The sequence below is a fragment of the Phocoena sinus genome, chromosome 1 (assembly GCF_008692025.1).
Source record: "Phocoena sinus isolate mPhoSin1 chromosome 1, mPhoSin1.pri, whole genome shotgun sequence".
Taxonomy (NCBI): domain Eukaryota; kingdom Metazoa; phylum Chordata; class Mammalia; order Artiodactyla; family Phocoenidae; genus Phocoena; species Phocoena sinus.
In genome coordinates this window covers 109281283-109301992 of record NC_045763.1, presented here as the reverse complement: position 1 = coordinate 109301992, position 20710 = coordinate 109281283, and the positions used below count along the sequence as shown (strand labels likewise).

At 41.8% G+C, this 20710-nt stretch overlaps 1 non-coding gene across 1 annotated transcript; it reads left to right on the top strand.

Moving 5' to 3' along the window:
• The first annotated feature begins 4216 nt into the window (after positions 1-4216).
• On the top strand, positions 4217-4290 carry TRNAN-GUU. Its single transcript has one exon. It is a non-coding gene; the product is annotated as a tRNA-Asn (tRNA).
• Positions 4291-20710: the final 16420 nt, after the last annotated feature.

The window sequence follows — 20710 nt, the reverse complement described above, 5'->3', positions numbered from 1 at the left end:
ATCCTAGAGATGCTAGACTGGGGGAGTGGAGGGGCACAGTGAGGCAAGTCAGAGAAAAGTAGAATTTTTACTGCCATTGAAGGGCATATCCGCTTCAATCATTTCTTCATTCTCCAAGGTCCACTGAGGGAAGAACTGACAATGGGAGCTTCACTCCAAAGTGGTTCAGTGCACAGATTCTGGGCTCTACTGGAGCATTTTCTGGGCATCTCTTCTGGGTAAGAGTGGACGCCGCAGGATTTCCTGCTGTTCCCTAAGGAGCAGTGGGAGAGATGCCTACCTGGTCAGGTTCCTGGGCTATGCCACCCAATCCCTCAATGAGGAGCTTTGATTCCGGGCCCTTGTGTCTGCCAAGAGAACCAACAAAGAAGGTGTTGCCTCCTACCACCACAAGTGCTCTCTCTTCCTCTTGTTAGAAAACGTTGATCCAACTCCTTTCCCTATCACTAGAGGTATGTTGGAACATTTCTGCTTGTTGGGAGGGGTGACTTACACTCCCGAAGAATACAGCTGGTGTAGAGAAGGAGGTGGGAGAAGGGGAAGCCTTATGAGAGGCCATGGAGTTGTCTAGGCCTGGAAGGGAAAGCGCCGTTGGTCCCGGGAGCCTCCTTGCGAAGGCAGGCCTCTGGCCTCCATGTTCCCGAAAGCGGTACCTCCTTCTGACCTGCCCCAAAGGGACTGTGGAGCACGAGGCCTCCGGGCAACGTCTCCCATGTTTTTTCACCACCCCTGTGGTGTGGCTTCTCTCTTGCTCGTGCCTGCCAGCCAGCGGGCCTCCCCAGCAAAGTGCCGCACAGGGACCCCACACGCACACACAGGCAGGACAGTCAGGAGGCTTGGCGCAAGAAGCAGGACCCATCCATACACTTTGGTCACGAAATAGGAGGGCCAGGAAGATGCGGCTGCTCCCCGGAATTCCGAGGCAGTTGAACACAGTGTGGCGCGCCTCCTGCCCTGGGTCGGCGTAGCACAGTGAGGCATCACGGAAGAGACGTCGTCTGCCATGAACCAAGGGATATCAGGAGAGAGCGGCAACTCAAACCCCCGATCCCACCAGCACCAATTCCCTCCCACAGGTGGGGAAATCGCAGCCATCAGCTTTTCAGGAGTGCAGTGGATAAGCCTTACACCCTGGGGAAAGCACCTTCAAGATCATGACAACTCTTTTGTCAGGTAACTAGGGGCACACACCTTGCAGGCACCAGTGCAGGCTCCCACCCCTCCAATGTTCGCTCAGGATCACCACCCTCCCCTCCACCCGCCCTTTGCCATTCTTCTAAACTGCTCTCCCCAAAGGAATTCAAGCGAAGACCCTCCAAACCTCTCCCATCCACCCCCACACCCTCTCATAAACCCACCCACAGCCCGGCCCATCAGACTAATCACCTTTCAGCGGTGGCTCCAGAAGGAGGGACCCACAGCCTCAGCTCTGTCTCATCTACATACTCTACCCGCTGCCTCTGCACACTTGGTCCACATCCTCTCCCCCTCCCTCTCCCTGGCTATCCTCTTGTCCTACAGTGGAAGCAACATTTGTCCCAATAGGTCTTCAGCGTGAGTGTCCAAGGGAAAAAGGAAAACATGCTCATTGTCTGGTAGAGACCACAGGGATTTTTTTTTTTTTGCGGTACGGGGGGCTTTCACTGCTGTGGCCTCTCCCGTTTCGGAGCACAGGCTCCGGACGCGCAGGCTCAGCGGCCACGGCTCACGGGCCCAAGGCGCTCCGCGGCATGTGGGATCCTCTCGGACCGGGGCACGAACCCATATCCCCTGCATCGGCAGGCGGACTCTCAACCACCGCGCCACCAGGGAAGCCCAGACCACAGGGATTTGAATCAAGAGCAGTTGGAGAAGTTGCCTGGATCACCATCCTTGTGGTATTCATTTTTACACCTACCTTCTGTTTATGGCACCGATAACAGTTTTCCGTTTGTGGTAGTGAGATGAACTGAAAAGTCAAATTACTCAGGGAAATGAATATGACTCGAATGAAAGAGAATATGTAAACAATATATTCCATCCTCGCTCAACTGATGAGTGTGTGGAGATGGCAAAGGCCTGGGAGGCCGGGAACTCTCCGCTGATGCTGTGCCAGTCATTGCATCTGCACGTGTCGCCACTGGGAACACACTGAGCCTGGGTCTCTGTCTCCGAGAGCTGCCTCGGAAGGATCCACCTGCACCACAGCGACCGACCACCTGACCCTGTTTCCTTTTCCTGGAAAGGCTAAGCCAGGGTCGTCCTGGATCACAAAGGAAGATATCTTAACGGCCAGAAGTTATAAGAAAATATTCCTGACATTTTTATTTATTAGGGAAATGCACATTAGTACTATAAGGACATATCATTACACACCCTCCAGCATGGCTATATCTAAAAGAATTTGTACACCAAATGCTGACAAGAATGCACAGAAACTGCAACTGTAGTTGCTGGTTTGAAAACATTCTAGGGCACTGTTTGTCAGTTTCTAATAAAGTTAATCTTGTACCTACTCCACGACCCAGCAGTTGCAGTACTTCCATGAATGCATAAGTATACAAAAAGATTGGTGTAGAATATTTATCAATGCACCAAGAATATTCATTGAAAACAATAACACCAGAATTACTCCAATAATACCAAAATTAAGAAGTGATATACACAATAATATGGTTATGTTTAATGAACATAATGTTGTATTTAAAAAGCCAGATACAAAAAAATGCTTTCATTCATTTGAATTTCAATAGCAGGCAATAGTAATTTCGGCAATAGACCTCACAACAGTAATTAACTAAATGAGATAGGGTAACAATTGCCTGGAAAGGGACAGAGTATACTTCTGGGATCATGGCAATTTTCTATAACTTGACCTGGGTGATGATTACGTTTGCTAAAATTCCACAACTTGTTAGTTTTTTATACAAATTAGTGTATATATGTCAATCCCAATATTCAAGTTCATCCATTTCGCCCCCCCCCCAGGCTTTTCTCCCTTGGTGTCCATACATTTGTCCTCTACATCTGTGTCTCTATTTCTGCCTTGCATGAAGATATGTGCTTTTAACTCTACGTGAACTATAGTTCAAAATTAGTGACTGGTGAACGAAGGCAAGCTGGTGTAGACAATGAACAACTAGTTCGCATTTTACTGTAAACTCATTAAAAACTCGTTCTCCTTTAGTGTAACAACCCTCACTGGTATTTGAATTATCTTTAACAGTAAAACGGCTATGACCACACTATTTTATTAGTGGAAGATACAGACAAGGATCCTTGAGAGGCGGTATTTCAACTTTGGGGATATGTCCTGCTCAACAGTGAGACAAGGAACCGTCCTAGGTTTCGCTTTGACCGGCGCCCGCGGGTTTGTGCACTGTGGGATTTACTGCTCTTCTCACCGCATCGCGCTCGGCGGCCAGCAGTAAACTGCTCTCTGAACGCTGCTAAAGGGCGCAGCTGGTGCTGGCATTAAAAGCAAACCAAAAGACAGGTCATAGACATGAACTTGCTGTAACTTTGATTTGAACCGAGGTTGATGCAGCCACAACACAGCACTAATCACTGTAAGTCACGATGCACCAGAGGCCAACAGGTAATTTCTTTGACATAAATATTTTCACATTATTTTTGCTGTTTAATTCTTAGACACACATGCTCGTGCTTTTCTCTCTTTCACGCCCTTCTCCGGTTCTCCCTCCCTATTCAGTTACTTAATAAAAACAATTTTAATCTCTCAAGATCCGGCCTGTGCCTCACAGGCTTCCTGGGAGGTCTGTCTCATCCATGCCTCTGCTTTCTTTCGCTCCTTTTCACATTTGCTCTTTGGACCTGATCTCCTTCCCGCTGCAGCCAAGCCGACCACATCTACTAAACCGCTGCCCAGCTGGGGAGATGGTCTAGTGAAGGAGGAGCAAACGGGGAGCTGTCAAGGAACCCATCGGGCACGCAGCTTCCCTCCGGCCCCCCTCAGCTCAGGCCCGGGGGCGCCTCCGGGGCGCCGATATCTGCGGCGGGTGTGGAGCAAGGCGCGGCGGGGACGCTCGGCTGCCCTTGGGCCTTCGGGATAGCCCGACGCACGGCTCCCCCACCGGAAGGAGCACGCTGCGTCGACTCCTCCTCTCCCGTTGTCCGAGCCTTTGGAGCCGTCGCCGCTATCCTGCGAAAGGCGGGTGGCTTCGCCTACCTTGGGACTGCTTACGTTCTACATAGATGAAAGAGGACGCTTCACCGCGTCTCTGTGGCGCAACCGGTTAGCGCGTTCGGCTGTTAACCGAAAGGTTGGTGGTTCGAGTCCACCCAGGGACGCCTTCGTGGCCTTTTCAATATGTAATTTAAGGGTTTGCAGTTATTTCTGCCTCATACATCATTTCTACGTAAACTCAGAGGAAGGCCTCCTTTACTTGTCTTGTCACCCGTGTCTTGTCCACAGCAAGAGAACCTAAGCCAAGATCACTGCTGCTCTTCTGATCCTCACAGTAGACGCCCGAAGGACACAGGTCACCTGGAATCCAGGATTTCTGGAAAGAGGGTAGAGTCGTCAGCTCATCGTTACCCTCTGGGTTCCTTTTAACAGTGAAGTTTTATCCATTGTTTGTACTAGTATTTATTGAACCCTTTACATATACCTTTGAAATTAATTTGTTTCTATGCTTTTATTATTACAAACAATACTGCACTCATCATTCTTGTACACATGTGTATGGGTGGAGAGCCAGAAGGGCAACTGTTCTATAAGAGAGTTTACATGGTTTTACATATGGTTCCGTTCCCTCACCTTCCGTTGGCTTATTAGCTATAACTCTTTTGTTATTTCAGCGACTGCTTTAGGTTTTATAGCATACATTTCTACCTTATCACAGCCTGCCTTCAAGTGATGTCATTCCTCTTCACATTTCTCACCTGCCTGCCTTTATGCTATTGCCCTTATGCATTTTACTTTGCATATATTATAAACCCCAAATCTAAGGTTTTTACTTTTCTTTCAACTGTCCCATGTTTTTGAAGATATTTCATTGATAAGAAATGATCTTATATATTTTCCATGCAGATATCATATCTTTTGTCCTTCATTCCTTTATGTACACCCAGAATTCTATCTGGTGTGAATTTCCTTCTTCCTGGAGGACTCCTTTAACATTTCTTGTGGTGTGGATCTCCTGGTGATGAAATCGTTCAGCATCTGTATGTCTATAAATGTCATTATTCACTTTTATTTTTGAAAGATATTTTGTGAGGGAAGACACATAGAATTCCATGCTGACTTTTTTTTTCCCTCTCAGTTCTTTAAAGATGTTGCTCCACTGCCTTTATTTTTGTTTTTTGTATGTAGTATGTCTTATTGTTTTGGCTGCTTTAGTGATTTTTCCTTTTCCTATGGATTTGAGCAGTTTAATAGTAATGTGCTAGGTGTGGCTTTCTTCATATTCTTTGTGCTCAGGGTTCATTTGCCTCCTTGGATAGGTGGCTTTACAATTTTCATTATAATTGGAATATTTTCTGTCTAGTTTCTTCAAAATTTTATTCTTCAAGAAATGTCTGCAGGTCATTTCAGGGACTTCAAACATTCCCACGATAGGCCTTTTAAAATTGTCCTAGCTAAGACAATCATAGTAGGGGACTTTAACACCCCACTTTAACCAATGGAAAGATCATGCAAAATGAAAATAAGTAAAGAAACACAAGCTTTAAATGATACATTAAACAAGATGGATTTAATTGATATTTATAGGACATTCCATCCAAAAACAACAGAATACACTTTCTTCTCAAGTGCTCATGGAACATTCTCCAGGATAGATCATATCTTGGGTCACAAATCAAGCCTTGATAAATTTAAGAAAATTGAAATCATATCAAGTATCGTTTCTGACCACAATGCTATGAGACTAGATATCAAGTACAGGAAAAAAAATCTGTAAAAAACACAAACACATGGAGGCTAAACAATACACTACTAAATAACCAAGAGATCACTGAAGACATAAAAGAGGAAATCAAAAAAATACCTAGAAACAAATGACAATGAAAACACAATGACCCAAAACCTATGGGATGCAGCAAAAGCAGTTCTAAGAGGGAAGTTTATAGCACTACAATCCTACCTCAAGAAACAAGAAATATCTCAAATAAACAACCTAACCTTACACCTAAAGCAATAAGAGAAAGAGGGAAAAAAAAGCCCAAAGTTAGCAGAAGGAAAGAAATCATAAAGATCAGATCAGAAATAAATGAAAAAGAAATGAAGGAAACAATAGCAAAGATCAATAAAACTAAAAGCTGCTTCTTTGAGAAGATAAATAAAATTGATAAACCATTAGCCAGACTCATCAAGAAAAAAAGGGAGAAGACTCAAATCAATAAAATTAGAAATGAAAAAGCAGAAGTAACAACTGACTCTGCAAAAATACAAAGGATCATGAGAGATTACTGCAAGCAACTATATGCCAATAAAATAGACAACCTGGAAGAAATGGACAAATTCTTAGAAAAGCACAACCTTCCGAGACTGAACCAGGAAGAAATATAAAATATAAACAGACCAATCACAAGCACTGAAAGCCAGGACCAGATGGCTTCACAGGTGAATTCTACCACACATTTAGAGAAGAGCTAACACCTATCCTTCTCAAACTCTTCCAAAATATAGCAGGGGAGGAACACTCCCAGACTCATTCTATGAGGCCACCATCACCCTGATACCAAAACCAGACAAAGATGTCACAAAGAAAGAAAACTACAGGCCAATATCACTGATGAACATAGATGCAAAAATCCTCAAAAAAATACTAACAAACAGAATCCAACAGCACAGTAAAAGGATCATACACCATGATCAAGTGGGGTTTATCCCAGGAATGCAAGGATTCTTCAATATACACAAATCCATCAGTGCGATTAACCATATTAACAAATTGAAGGAGGAAAACCATATGATCATCTCAATAGATGCAGAAAAAGCTTTCAACAAAACTCAACACCCATTTATGATAAAAACCCTCCAGAAAGTATGCATAAAGGGAACTTACCTCGGGCTTCCCTGGTGGCGCAGTGGTTGAGGGTCCGCCTGCCGATGCAGGGGACACGGGTTCGTGCCCCGGTCCGGGAGGATCCCACATTCCGCAGAGCGGCTGGGCCCGTGAGCCATGGTCACTGAGCCTGTGCGTCCGGAGCCTGTGCTCCGCAACGGGAGAGGCCACAACAGGGAGAGGCCCACGTACCACAAAAAAAAAAAAAAAAAAAGGAACTTACCTCAACATAATAAAGGCCATATATGACAAACCCACAGCCAACATCGTTCTCAATGGTGAAAAACTGAAACCATTTTCACTAAGATCAGGAACAAGACAAGATTGCTCACCACTATTATTCAACACAGTTTTGGAAGATTTAGCCACAGCAATCAGAGAAGAAAAGGAATCCAAATCAGAAAGGAAGAAGAAAAGCTGTCACTGTTTGTAGATGACACGATACTACACATAGAGAATCCTAAAGATGCCACCAGAAAACTACTAGAGCTAATCAATGAATTTGGTAAAGTAGCAGGATACAAAATTAAGGCACAGAAATCTCTTGCATTCCTATACACTAATGATGAAAAATCTGAAAGAGAAATTAAGGAAACACTCCCATTTACCATTGCAACAGAAAGAAAAAAATATCTAGGAATAAACCTACCTAAGGAGACAAAGGACCTGTGTGCAGAAAAGTATAAGACACTGATGAAAGAAATTAAAGATGATACAAATAGATGGAGAGATATACCATGTTCTTGGATTGGAAGAATCAACATTGTGAAAATGACTCTACTACCCAAAGCAATCTAAAGATTCAATGCAATCCCTATCAAACTACCACTGGCATTTTTCACAGAACTAGAACAAAAAACTTCACAATTTGTATGGAAACACAAAAGACCCCGAATAGCCAAAACAATCTTGAGAACGAAAAATGGAGTTGGAGGAATCAGGCTCCCTGACTTCAGACTATACTACAAAGCTACAGTAATCAAGATAGTATGGTACTGGCACAAAAACAGAAAGATAGATCAATGGAACAGGATAGAAAACCCAGAGATAAACCCACGCACATATGGTCACCTTACCTTTGATAAAGGAGGAAAGAATATACAGTGGAGAAAAGACAGCCTCTTCAATAAGTGGTGCTGGGAAAACTGGACAGCTACATGTAAAAGTATGAAATTAGAACACTCCCTAACACCATATACAAAAATAAACTCAAAATGGATTAAAGACCTAAATGTAAGGCCAGACACTATAAAACTCTTAGAGGAAAACATAGGCAGAATACTCTATGACATACATCACAGCAAGATCCTTTTTGACCCACCTCCTAGAGTAACGGAAATAAAAACAAAAATAAACAAATGGGACCTAATGAAACTTCAAAGCTTTTGCATAGCAAAGGAAACCATAAACAAGACAAAAAGACAACCCTCAGCATGGGAGAAAATATTTGCAAATGAAGCAACTGACAAAGGATTAATCTCCAAAATTTACAAGTAGCTCATGCAGCTCAATATCAAAAAGACAAACAACCCACTCCAAAAATGGGCTGAAGACCTAAATAGACATTTCTCCAAAGAAGATATACAGATTGCCAACAAACACATGAAAGGATGCTCAACATCACTAATCATTAGAGAAATGCAAATCAAAACTACAGTGAGGTATCACCTCACACCAGTCAGAATGGCCATCATCAAAAAATCTGGAAACAATAAATGCTGGAGAGGGTGTGGAGAAAAGGGGACCCTCTTGCGCTGTTGGTGGGAATGTAAATTGATACAGCCACTATGGAGAACAGTATGGAGGTTCCTTAAAAATCTAAAAATAGAGTTACCATACGACCCAGCAATCCCACTACTGGGCATATACCCTGAGAAAACCATAATTCAAAAACAATCATGTACCACAATGTTCATTGCAGCTCTATTTACAATAGCCAGGACATGGAAGCAACCTAAGTGTCCATCAACAGATGAATGGATAAAGAAGATGTGGCACATATATACAATGGAATATTACTCAGCCAATAAAAGAAATGAATTGAGTTATTTGTAGTGAGGTGGTTGGACCTAGAGTCTGTCATACAGTGAAGTAAGTCAGAAAAAGAAAAACAAATACTGTATACTAACACATATATATGGAATCTAAAAAAAAAAAAAAGGTTTTGAAGGACCTAGAGGCAGGACAGGAATTAAAGACGCAGACGTAGAGAATGGACTTGAGGACACGGGGAGAGGGAAGGGTAAGCTGGGATGAAGTGAGAGAGTGGCATGGACACATATACACTACCAAATGTAAAATAGCTAGTGGAAAGCAGCCGCATAGCACAGGGAGATCAGCTCGATGCTTTGTGTCCACCTAGGGGTGGGATAGGGAGGGTGGGGCGGAGAAGCAAGACAGAGGGGATATGGGGATATATGTTTATGTATAGCTGATTCACTTTGTTATACAGCAGAAACTAACACACCATTGTAAAGCAATTATACTCCAATAAAGCTGTTTAAAAATTTAAAAAGAAGAAGTTATCGTTTTTCATCTTTAAAGTTTTATTTTGGCTCTTTTTATATGTTCCACGTTTCTACAACTCTTTGGAATGTGTAACACAGTCATGATAAATGTTTTAAAGTCCTCTCTGTTGATTTTACCATCATGTCAGTTCTCGTTCTGTTTTGATTCATTGACTATTCATTCTTCTCCTTATTCATCATGTTTTCCTGCCTCTTTGCATGCCTCACATTCTTTGATTGGATACCAGACATAGCCAAAATTTACTTTCTTGCGTACTGGCTATTTTGGTATTCCTATAAATCTTCTTGAGTTTTGTTCTGGGGTAGAGTTAAGTGACTTGTAAACAGTTTGATCCCTTTGAATCTTAGTTTTATTGTTTTTTAGGTAGGTCAGTCTAAGGCTGGCTAATCCAACTAGTAAGTCACAACCTTCTTTGAGTGTTCTTCATAGCTCTTATGAGTAGTTCAGTTTGGCTGTGGGGAGAGAGTACAATTGCCTGTACACCAGGCACTGTCTCATGATATTTTTCAAAGTTTCTTTTTTTAGTCTCAGGCAGATCTCCACAAGCATGCTTGTATCAGAACTCCACTCACTACTTGAAGGAAACCCTTTCCAAATGCCTGGATTCTCTGTTCATCTCTCTCATCACTAAATCTGTCCTATGAACTCTAGTTCCCCTGTTCCCCATGGATACTCAGCTTCATCGCCACAATCCAAGGAGTTGGCCTCAGATCCCCTCCTTGTGCTCAGCCTGGAGACTCTGAAAACAGTAAGCTGGGCCAATGGCAGGGCTCACCATATTTGTTTCTCATCTCTCAGGGATTTCTACCCTTTATTGCCTGATTTCCAGTGTCTTGAAAACTAATATTTTATGCCTTTTGTCTTTTTGTTTTTTTGGGGACAGGGGAGAAGGGTAGGGTCAGGTTTCAGGCAGAAAAGTAAATCTCATTTCTGTCACTCCACCTTTACCAGAAGCTGAAGGCTGCTCTTCACGTGTTCCTAGTTTAACTTCAGTAGGAGGTGTGCCGCTTTATAGACCAATGTATTTTTACAACTCAGTGAAAGATCCTTTTTCTTCATAGTCTTTCTAGTACAGCAAACTTTCTATAAATCTATCTGATACTCTTACAGCAGGTGTTGGACTCCTGACTCAACTAAGCAGGGAATATGGCAGAAGGACAATGTGGACATTACCCAGAGGTACCATATTGCATATGTTCAGCTGATAACTTCCAAGATGTTTAGAGAGTCTTTCAGTAGTTGTTATGGGTTTTGGTGGTGACCTACTAAATTTGGTCCAGAAAAGATTGACCAGAATGACCCCAGGTTGCTTCCTGCCAAATAGCTGATCGACTGGAGGGGAATAACCACTGGTCCCAGACATTTATTCATCTTCCCTTCCTTTTGTGAATTGCTATTTGCCTTCTTGGACACTCACAATCTGTGGACTGGTCACCTTCCTACTCAAAGTTGGGTTAGTAATCCAATAGCTGTCTCTATATGATTCCTTGACAGTGTGTGTCTATTTCTGAAAAAAAATGTTCCATTTGAGACAGAACGTTGGAAGCAACAGAATCCTGCACCTGACAATGCTTCTGGTGCAGACCTGGATACCAAGAGTTGTTGGCTCACCCTCTCTTGGTTCTTCTGTTGAATTTCATGAGCACACATGAGCTCCTAGGCTTTTATACTCTAAATCCAGTTCTTGAACATTCTCTCTACTCTCTTTGTGGGTGTTTTTGTCTGTCTGTCTCACTCTGGCCCTCATACTCTAGACTGTCCCAATCCACCCACATTCTTTTCCTCCTCTTCAGCTTTCTAGGACCTTGTGTTAGAATTCCTTCAATCACTGAGCACTTATTAGGTGTTACTAAGTGTCAGGCCCTGGTCCAGGAGAGATGCTGCATCCTGAGGAAACCCGAGGTCTCTGCCTGTGGCGTCCCCTTTTGGAGGCATCAAAAAGTGTGGGAGCATAATTTGTTCAAGCCCTGTAGTTCCTGGCTCCTCTGCCCACCTGGGCCTAGGGGCACCAGTGGTGTTCGACACAAAAGAAGCATAAAGAAGAATGGAAAAATAGATGAATCCAGATCTAGAAGGCAGGTAACCAAGAACCAAAAAAAAATTTTTTTTTAAATAAACAAGCCCTTCATGAAAACAGCTGGTCTTCAGTGACAGCTCCTTACTTCCTGGAGAAGATACTTCATGTGTTTTACATTTCTTCAAGTGACATTATGGCTGTTCTCACCAACATACTCTAAAGGTACCCCCACATCCTCTTAACCTGTTAACCTATGGCCACTCTGTAATCTATAAAAATACACACCAGCATTATATAAAAACGGGGTTTTGTTATTTCCATCTTAATTAAAAATTCTCCAGGCAAATATTATACTTTAATTAATTTAATATCAGTCTAGGCACTTAAAGATCATGATAGATCTTAAAAACACAACTTGAGCTGAATCATAATAGAGAAATGAATGTTGGAATCATATATTGAATGACACCTAAAAACATTTACCCCCAAATTGTAAGGGGAATAATTGTTACAATGAGTTCTAGAATTATAAGAGTTAATCTCCTTTTAAAAGTTATTAAATGGTATATTTAGTTTACTGGAACACATAATTTTAAATTTTATAAACTTAAATATTTATTGGAATTAAAGTTCTCTTATTGGACAAGTAAAACCAGTAGAGGAAAATTAGGCAATTCAGTGTCACGAGGATTTAGAAGAGAACATAAATCCAAGGTGTGTATAAACTAGAATACTCTGCTACCAATATTTTCTACACTATTAGAAAATCTGAAAGACAGAGTAAAGTAGTTTTTAGACCAAAATTATTAAACCAGTGTGATGCATAAAAGGAGTTATCTCTAGAAATATGACATGACATAAATATTTTCTATGCTATTATGTCAATTTTTAGAATTCTTTAAAGTCTTTAAAAGTATTTGAGATTCATCTTTATTATCAACTTATTTTTTTTTTCTTATACCTGGCATGGAGACCACTTATTTATCTAGGCCACTAATTTATCTACTTTTTAATTTCCCCTGATTTACATTTCAGCAAGAAAGCAAGTTCAGGGATCTGTGAAGGAGAAGAGAGAGAAAAGGGTCAAAAATGTATTTGAAGAAATTATGACTGAAAATTTCCCGAACCTGAAGAAGAAAGCAGATATCTAGTTACAGGAAGCACAGAGGGTCCCAAGCAAGGTGAACCTAAACAGACCGACACCAAGACATATCATAATTAAAATGGCAAAAGTTAAAGACAAAGACAGAATTATAAAGGGAGCAAGAGAAAAACAATGAGTCATACACAAGGGAAGCCCCATATCAGCTGATATTTCTGCAGAATATTTGCAGGCTAGAAGGGAAAGGCATGATACATTTAAAAGTGCCGAAAGGGAAAATCTACAACCCAGGATACTCTACCTAGCAAGATGACCATTTAGAATTGAAGTAGAGATAAAGAATTTTTCAGACAAGAAAGAAAGTTCAAGAAACCACATGGACACCATCCACTGGGATCCTAGAAATAGAAGCTCAGTGACTACCCATTTTGGAGAGAGGCACAATGGAATATGTTCTGCAAACCAGGATGCCTCTGTCTGCTTGGACTCAGACTGGACCTGGGACCAGATCAAGGCCAGGACAAGACAAGACTAAGTGCCATTGTTGTCACAGAGCAGCCACTACCACCCCCCTCCCCCCACCCCCTGCCAGCACTGATGCAGTCAATTCTGGGAAGCTCTTCAAAACCTTCCTCTCCCTTTAACACATTTCCCATCTGCTCCCCTCATCCTCCTACTACAGGAAACATCCTTCAACTTTCTATCTGGTCAGAACTCTTTTCACTCCATACAGGGCACCGAGAGCCAGGCAACAGCCAAGGGGCAGCTGCACTTCCCTGAAGGGCCTTTCCCGAGGTAGGTGGTTCCAGCGCTCAGGCTGACCCAAGACCCCACTGCCCGCCAAGGCAACCGGGAGGAGACCGGAGGGCAGCCGGTGCGGGGGGATTCCTACTAGCACAGAACGTGTCTGGCCTGCAGTTCGGGGGGAGAGCCAAATCAAACACCGCCTGAAGCTTCTCTACAGCCTGAAGAGAACAGACTCCAGGTTCCTGAAGGGGCAAGAGGGGCCTCCTAGCGAGGACAAAGGCTTCCCCTGGTCTTGGAGGACATGTCCCGCAGAAGCTGGTTTTGAGGGAGATGCCGAAGGAAAGGAGCAACAGCAGCCCCACCAGTGATCTTGAGTTGCAATGTCTGCAAGTTACTCCAAAAGGCGTCGCAGTTCATATATGTGGAGAGAGAGTGAGAAAGCAAACGTGGGAAAGTGTTAACTCTGCGCGGTTAGGTCCAGAATATACGATGTTAGTATTTCAATTTTTTGGTATGTTTCAAATGTTTTATGTTTTTTTACTGTTTTGGGAACTCAAGTTCCAGGTTCTCTTTGGATGAAAAACTCTGAAAGCAAGACATTAAATTCCTGAGATGAAGGGAGAATGAAGGCAAGGGGCAGCTCAGCCCTGGCTGTTCATCACATCTCACCTCCTCCAGCCTGGGCGATGCCAAGAATCCTGAGGCAGAACCTCACTGGAGTTTAGGGGCTCAGTGCAGAAGCACTTCTGCATCTGGACCTTGTGGCAAAACACACCTGTGGGGTTGAAGAGGAAGACTCCTTTGAGTGGAGACGCTGAGAAAAGAACTTCCCTGACCGGGAATCGAACCCGGGCTGGAGCTGTGAAATTGCAGAATCCTAGCCACTAGACCATCAGGGAGCCACACTGGAGCCCGAATTTCGCCTCTCCAGGTGATAACTATGAAAGTAGAGGTTAGGTTTCAGAGATGCAGAATTGGGGGTTCCCAGGGCCCAAGGCTGAAGGCAGCTCTGCAAGCCTCCCAGCCCTTGCCCCACTGCTCATCACCTTTCACCTGTCCTGTGCTGGGCGACGCTTTGGGCACTGAGGCCAGGCCGCAAGGTAACTGGCTGGGTTCCATCCTGGTCTAGCTTTAGCGCTGTGTGCGGCAGAGCCAAGGTCATGCTCTCTTTCTGAACCTCAGTTTCCTTATGAGTCAGGTGCTGACTTGGTTTTCCGCGGGTGATGAGCGATTCTGTCTACTTCCCTTATCTCTGACCTGGCTCCGGGCCTCTCTTGATAATGGCACGTATACTGGCTCCTTTTTGTGCCCCGACAACTCAATTTGTGGAGTCTGAAGTTCTTTATCTACCCATCTTTGGCTCCAGCCCCCGGTGCAGAGTTGGGTTCGGTCTCTTTTGTTCTGTCACTCAAATCATATTGTTCCTCAAGTGTGCTGAGCTGTGGGAAAGCCAAGTGTGCTTCACAGGGATGAACTCCTTGGTTTTCAGAGACGTGTCAGTGTGTAGAGGAGATTTAGGCGCCAGATGAGATGAGGGGATTTCTGGACATAAAGGTAACCTGAAGTTGGCTTTGTCCTGTGCTGTCCTTAGAGAAACTGTTTGTGGCTTGGTCTCCAAAGTGACTCAGACAAAGGAGGCCTTGTTCGTAGTCCTGAGTAGGCTTTCAGGTGGTAACGGAATGCCTCCCATGTTTCTTGGGGATTGAAAATGCAGCTGTGTCTGCTGCCTCACCCCATACCCCTAGCCTCCTTTTTGTTTTTAAAATGTGAACGTAACTCGGAAAAATCAAACTGTTTCCACCCGGTTTGGAATCGGAGACCTTTCGCGTATAAGGCGAACGTGATAATCACTACACTGCGGAAACAAGCCAAATGCGTGAGTTTAACGATACATCTGTGAAAACTGTAGGTCCTGCCACCAATGTTCTGGCCACCAACCTTTTAAACTGAAGAATAAACCTGGAAGCACCAGTGGTCCCTCAAGCAAGGAGACTGCGGCTCCAGACAGGCCCTGGTTAAGGTTCTTCGCCTTCCCGGAAGCGAGGACCATGGGACACCGCACCCACACACACAAGTTTGACTTTGGGATGCTGCATCCAACGTAGGGTCTCCAGTTCCACAGCTATGCCCCCGGGTGCAGGGGTCGCCTACGCTGACTCCTCAGCTCCGGAAGCCGCAGGAGCCGCGGGCTAGGCGCCTCTCTGAGTCTCAGGCGCCGCCCAGCAGTGTCACGCCTGATTCCCGGGCTGCGGACCTCGAGCTTCGGTGGTTCTTCTCACGGAGCCAGCGGTCAGCGCTCTCGGCTCTTGGAAATGAACCGTGCTTGGAATTCAGGGAACCGTAGGAACTTCTCTCCCGCCCTCTCCTCTGCTCACATGCTCCGGCTTCTTCCCGCTCTTTCCTCTCAAGCCCTTTTGCCTCAGCGCGCTTCTCGGGTTATCAAAGGTGATCTCTCCGGTATCCTCCAGGAGAAAGGGATTCCTCCGGTTACTATCTCTGTCCCTTAAGTCTTTCAATTCAATTTAAGTTCAATATTGTAATCACGCATTTATGTTTTAGCACTACGTAGCAAAGGCTATGCCTTAGGGCATTGGCAGTTTTAAAACTGGAATGAACATGTAACATATCAAAACTTGTGGGAAACAGCTTAAATCAGTGCTGAAAGGGAAATTTAAGGCCCTAAAGGTTACATTAGAAAAGAGGTATATAGATGTTTGGATGGAAACAAAGCACTAGAATGAGTTTCCTCTTATAGGTTATTAAAAATAGCACTTTTAGGAAACTGATTATTGTAAATGTTTATTTTGTCTCATATATAGTTGGCATTGGAAGTTTAGCCCTTCCTTGAATGTATACTGCAGATTTCAAAAAAGCAAGTTATATATTTATTATGTTTATTGTGGTTTGAAATACTCCTTTCATATGTTTTAAATAAAGTGAAATTTATGTGAAAAGAGGTATCAAATCAATAACCTAAGGTTCCACATCAAGAAACAAGAAAAAGTAAAAGAAATCAAGCAAACAGAAGGAAGAAAATACAGAAATCAATGACATTAAAAACAAAAACGCAATAGGTAAAATGAAAGCTGATTCTTTGAAGAGATCAATGAACCTGACAAAGGAAGAAGAGAGAAGACAAGTACCTAGTATCAGGAATGAATAGAGACTACAATCACTACAGATTTTGTACATACCAAAAGGATAATAAGGGAATATCATGCAAAACTCTACACAGATAAATTTGACCACGTAGATGAAATGGACAAATTCCTCATAAGTACAAACTACTACAACTCACTCAATATGAAACTGATCATTTGTATAGCTCTATAACTGTTCAGGAAAGTCAATTTGTAATTTAAATATTCCAAGGAAAGAAATCCAGACCCAGATGGTTGTGCTGGAGATTCTACCAAAAGATTAAAGAAGAATTAATATCAATTCTATACAATCTCTTCCAGAAAATAGAAGAGTACAAAACACTTCTCAATTCATTCTATGAAGCCTGTATTACCCTGACACCAAAACCAGGGGGAAAAAGTTCAAAAAGAAAACTATAGCTATCTTACATAAATATATAATATTCCAATATCCTACAAATTTCCCTACATGAATATAGATGAAAAATCTTAACAAAATATTAACAAATAGAATTCAGCAATATGTACAAAGAATTACACACCATAACCAAGTGGGGTTTACACCAGAGATACAAGGTAGGCTCAATAGTCAAAGAAAAAAAATAGTTTAAATGCTCATAGCTATTATCATACTCAATGGGGAAAAGATGAAATCTTCTTCTCTAAGATTAGGGAAAAGACAAGGATGTCCACTCTACTACTTTTACTCAACATAACATTGGAAGTCCTAGCCAGAGCAATTAGGTAAGGAAAAGAAAGAAAAGAAATCCAAATTGGAAAGGAAACGTAATACTGTCATTATTTGCAGATCAAATGATATTTTATATAAAAAACCCTAAAGATTCCACAAAAAACTGTTAGAACTAATCAATGAATTCAGTAAAGTTGCAGGATATAATCACAATACAAATAATACAAAAATCTGCTGTTTCTATACAGTAATAGCAAAAAATCACAAGGAGAAATTAAGAAAACAATCCCATTTACAACTGTATCAAATATAATAAAATACCTAGGAATAGATTTAACCAAAGAGATGAAAGACCTGTATACTGAAAACTATAAGACACTGATGAGAGAAACTGAAGAAGACACAAAATAAATGAAAAGATACTCCATGCTCATGGGTTGGAAGAATTTACATTGTTAAAATATCCATACTACCCAAAGAAATCTACAGATTCAATGCAAACCCTATAAAAATTTCAGTGGCATGTTTTACAGAAATAGAACAAACAAACCTAAAATTTGTATGGAACCACAAAAGCTCCCAAATAGTCAAATCCATCTTGAGAAAGAAGAACAAACCTGGAGGTATCATGCCCTCTGATTTCAAACTATATTACAAAGTTATAGTAATCAAACAGTATGCTATCAGCATAAAAACAGACACTAAATCAATGAAACAGAATAGAGAGCCCAGAAATAAGCACACAATTAATTTATGACAAAGGAGCCCAGAATATACAACAGAGAAAGGACAGTCTCTTCAAAAATGGTGTTAGGAAAACTAGAGAGCCACATGCAAAAGAATGAAACTGGACCACTATCTTACACCATACACAAAAATTAATTCAAAATGGATTAAAGACTTAAAAGTAAGACCCTAAACCATAAAACTTCCTTAAAAAAAACACAGATGGTAAGCTCCTTGACATTGACCTTGGCAATGATTTTTTGAATTTGACACAAAAAGCAATGGGAACGCAAGCAAAAATAACAAGTGAAACTACATTAAACTAAAAAGCTTCTGCACAGCCAAGGAAACCATCAATAAAATGAAAAGTTAACTTACCAAATGAGAGAAAATATTTGAAAATCATATATCTGTTGAGAGATTAACAGCCAAAATTCACAAAGAACTTATATAATCAATAGCAAAAAATCCCCAAAAATTCCAGGTAATAATGGGCAGAGAACCTGAATGGACATTTTGCCAAAGAAGACATGTAGATGGCCAAGAGGCACATGAAAATGTGCTCAATATCACTAATTATCAGAGAAATGCAAATCAAACCACAATGAGCTATCACTTCACACTTGTTAGAATGGCTATTATCAAAAGACAAGAAATAACAAGTGCTGGTGAGGATATGGAGAAAAGAAAGCCTTGTGTCCTGTTGGTGGGGATGCCAAATTGGTGCAGCCACTATGGAAAACAGTATAGAGGTTCCTTAAAAAACTAAAAATAGAACTACCAGATGATCCAAAAATTCCACTCCTGGGTATATGTCCAGTAAAAATGAAAACATTACTTTGAAAAGATATGTGCACCCCCATGTTCACAGCACCCCCACAGTAGCCAAGACATGGAAGCAACCCAGGTATGCATCAACAGAGTGTTAGATTAAGAAGATATAATGTGTGTGTGTGTGTGTGTGTATACACACAATGGAATATCACTCAGACTTTAAAAAGAATGAAACTGCCATTTGCAGCAATGTGGATGGACCTAGAGAATATGATGCTTAGTGAAATAAGTCAGACAGAAAAACATGAGCATATATGATATCACTTATATGTGAAATCTAAAAAAGCAAAACAAATGCATATGCAAAACAGAAACACACACAGACACAGAAAACAAATTTGTGGTTTCCAAAGGAGAGTGGGAAGAAGGGATGTACAAATTAGGGGTATGGGATTAACAGATACAAACTACTATATAAAATAGTTAAGCAACAAAGGTATACTGTATAGCACAGGGAATCATATCCATCATCTTGTAATAACCTATAATGGAGTATAATCTGCAAATATACTAAGTCACTGTGCTGTACACCTGAAGCTAACACAACATTGTAAATCAACTATACTGCAAAAAAAAAAAAAAAAAACCCTAACAAACCACAAAAACAGAAGTATGGGCGATGGAGATAAGCCGGTGTAGACTAGGGCAAGGAGTTTGATTTTATTTTAAATGCACTAAGCTAATTTCTCCCTAGAAGCCCCACTAATATTTAAAATATCTCAACTAGAAAAAATGGCTATGATGGCATGATTCCTTAGTGGAAGCTACAGACTGCTTGCGAGCAGGCATTTCACATTTGGGAGTAGCTTCTGAGCATGCTCAGATATGGGGCCTGTCCAAGGTTCCCAGTGGCCTGGCTGTAGGTTTGTTCACTGTGGGTTTTCCTTCCCTTCTTCGGATCGTGTTGCGCTGGTAAGTCTTCAGTAAATCCTGCTCTGTGGCTGCAAATAACGGTCGCAGTCAGTGCTGGGGTTAAAAGCAAACCTAAAGACTCAGTTCCTGTCAAGATAGATGGCAGACACTGTGGTTTGGATTGAAGGACTACAGGCACAATACAGACTTAACCTTGCTGGCAGATGGTGTGTTTCCTTTAATATTTTCGACGAAAAGTATTCACACTATTTTGTTGCTTTGTTCTTCGACAACTTGCTTCCTGACAGGATGCAGCAGGAAGCACAAATACTACGTGCTGATCTTTCCAAAAATGTTTAGTTTGATCAGAATGTAGGACACGGAACAAGATAATTAGCCTGTCCTCTTCAGAAATTCAATGCCATCAGAAACAACAAAAACAAAGACATCAGGAGAGAGTTCCAGGTAATAAGGACCAAAGTGTAATTTAGAAACATTAATTAGAACAGGGGAAGATACCAGTACCACAACACACACACTTCTTAATCTCTTGCTCATATATATGTATAATATAGATGCATATGTTAAATGCATCTGTATCTACATACATGCACATGCACATGACATTTTTTAAACAATTGTAAAATTTATACCTGGAGCATATATTAGATAATAGTATTGAATTAGTATTACTGTCCTATGATTTGGTAATTGAATTGTATTATGGTTACATAGAATGATGCCCTTAACACCAGGAAATACATGCTGAAGTATTCAGAAGTGGGCATTTTGTCTGCATTTATTAAAGCAACATGAATGGGTGGGTGGGTGAGTGCAGACAGAGAAAAGGAGTAAATGAATGTTAATTGTTGTATTTAGATGAACAGAATAGAGGTGTTCATTGTATGGTTCTTTCAAATTTTCTGTAGGTTTGAAATTTTTCAAAGTAAATAATTGTGGGGGAAAATGATTGTAAAACACAGGAGGCTGTGAAGAGCTGAGTCCTGGACTAAAAATTGGCTCTCAATGTCTCTCTCCCTTGCAGAAGGGTGTCAGTGCTCA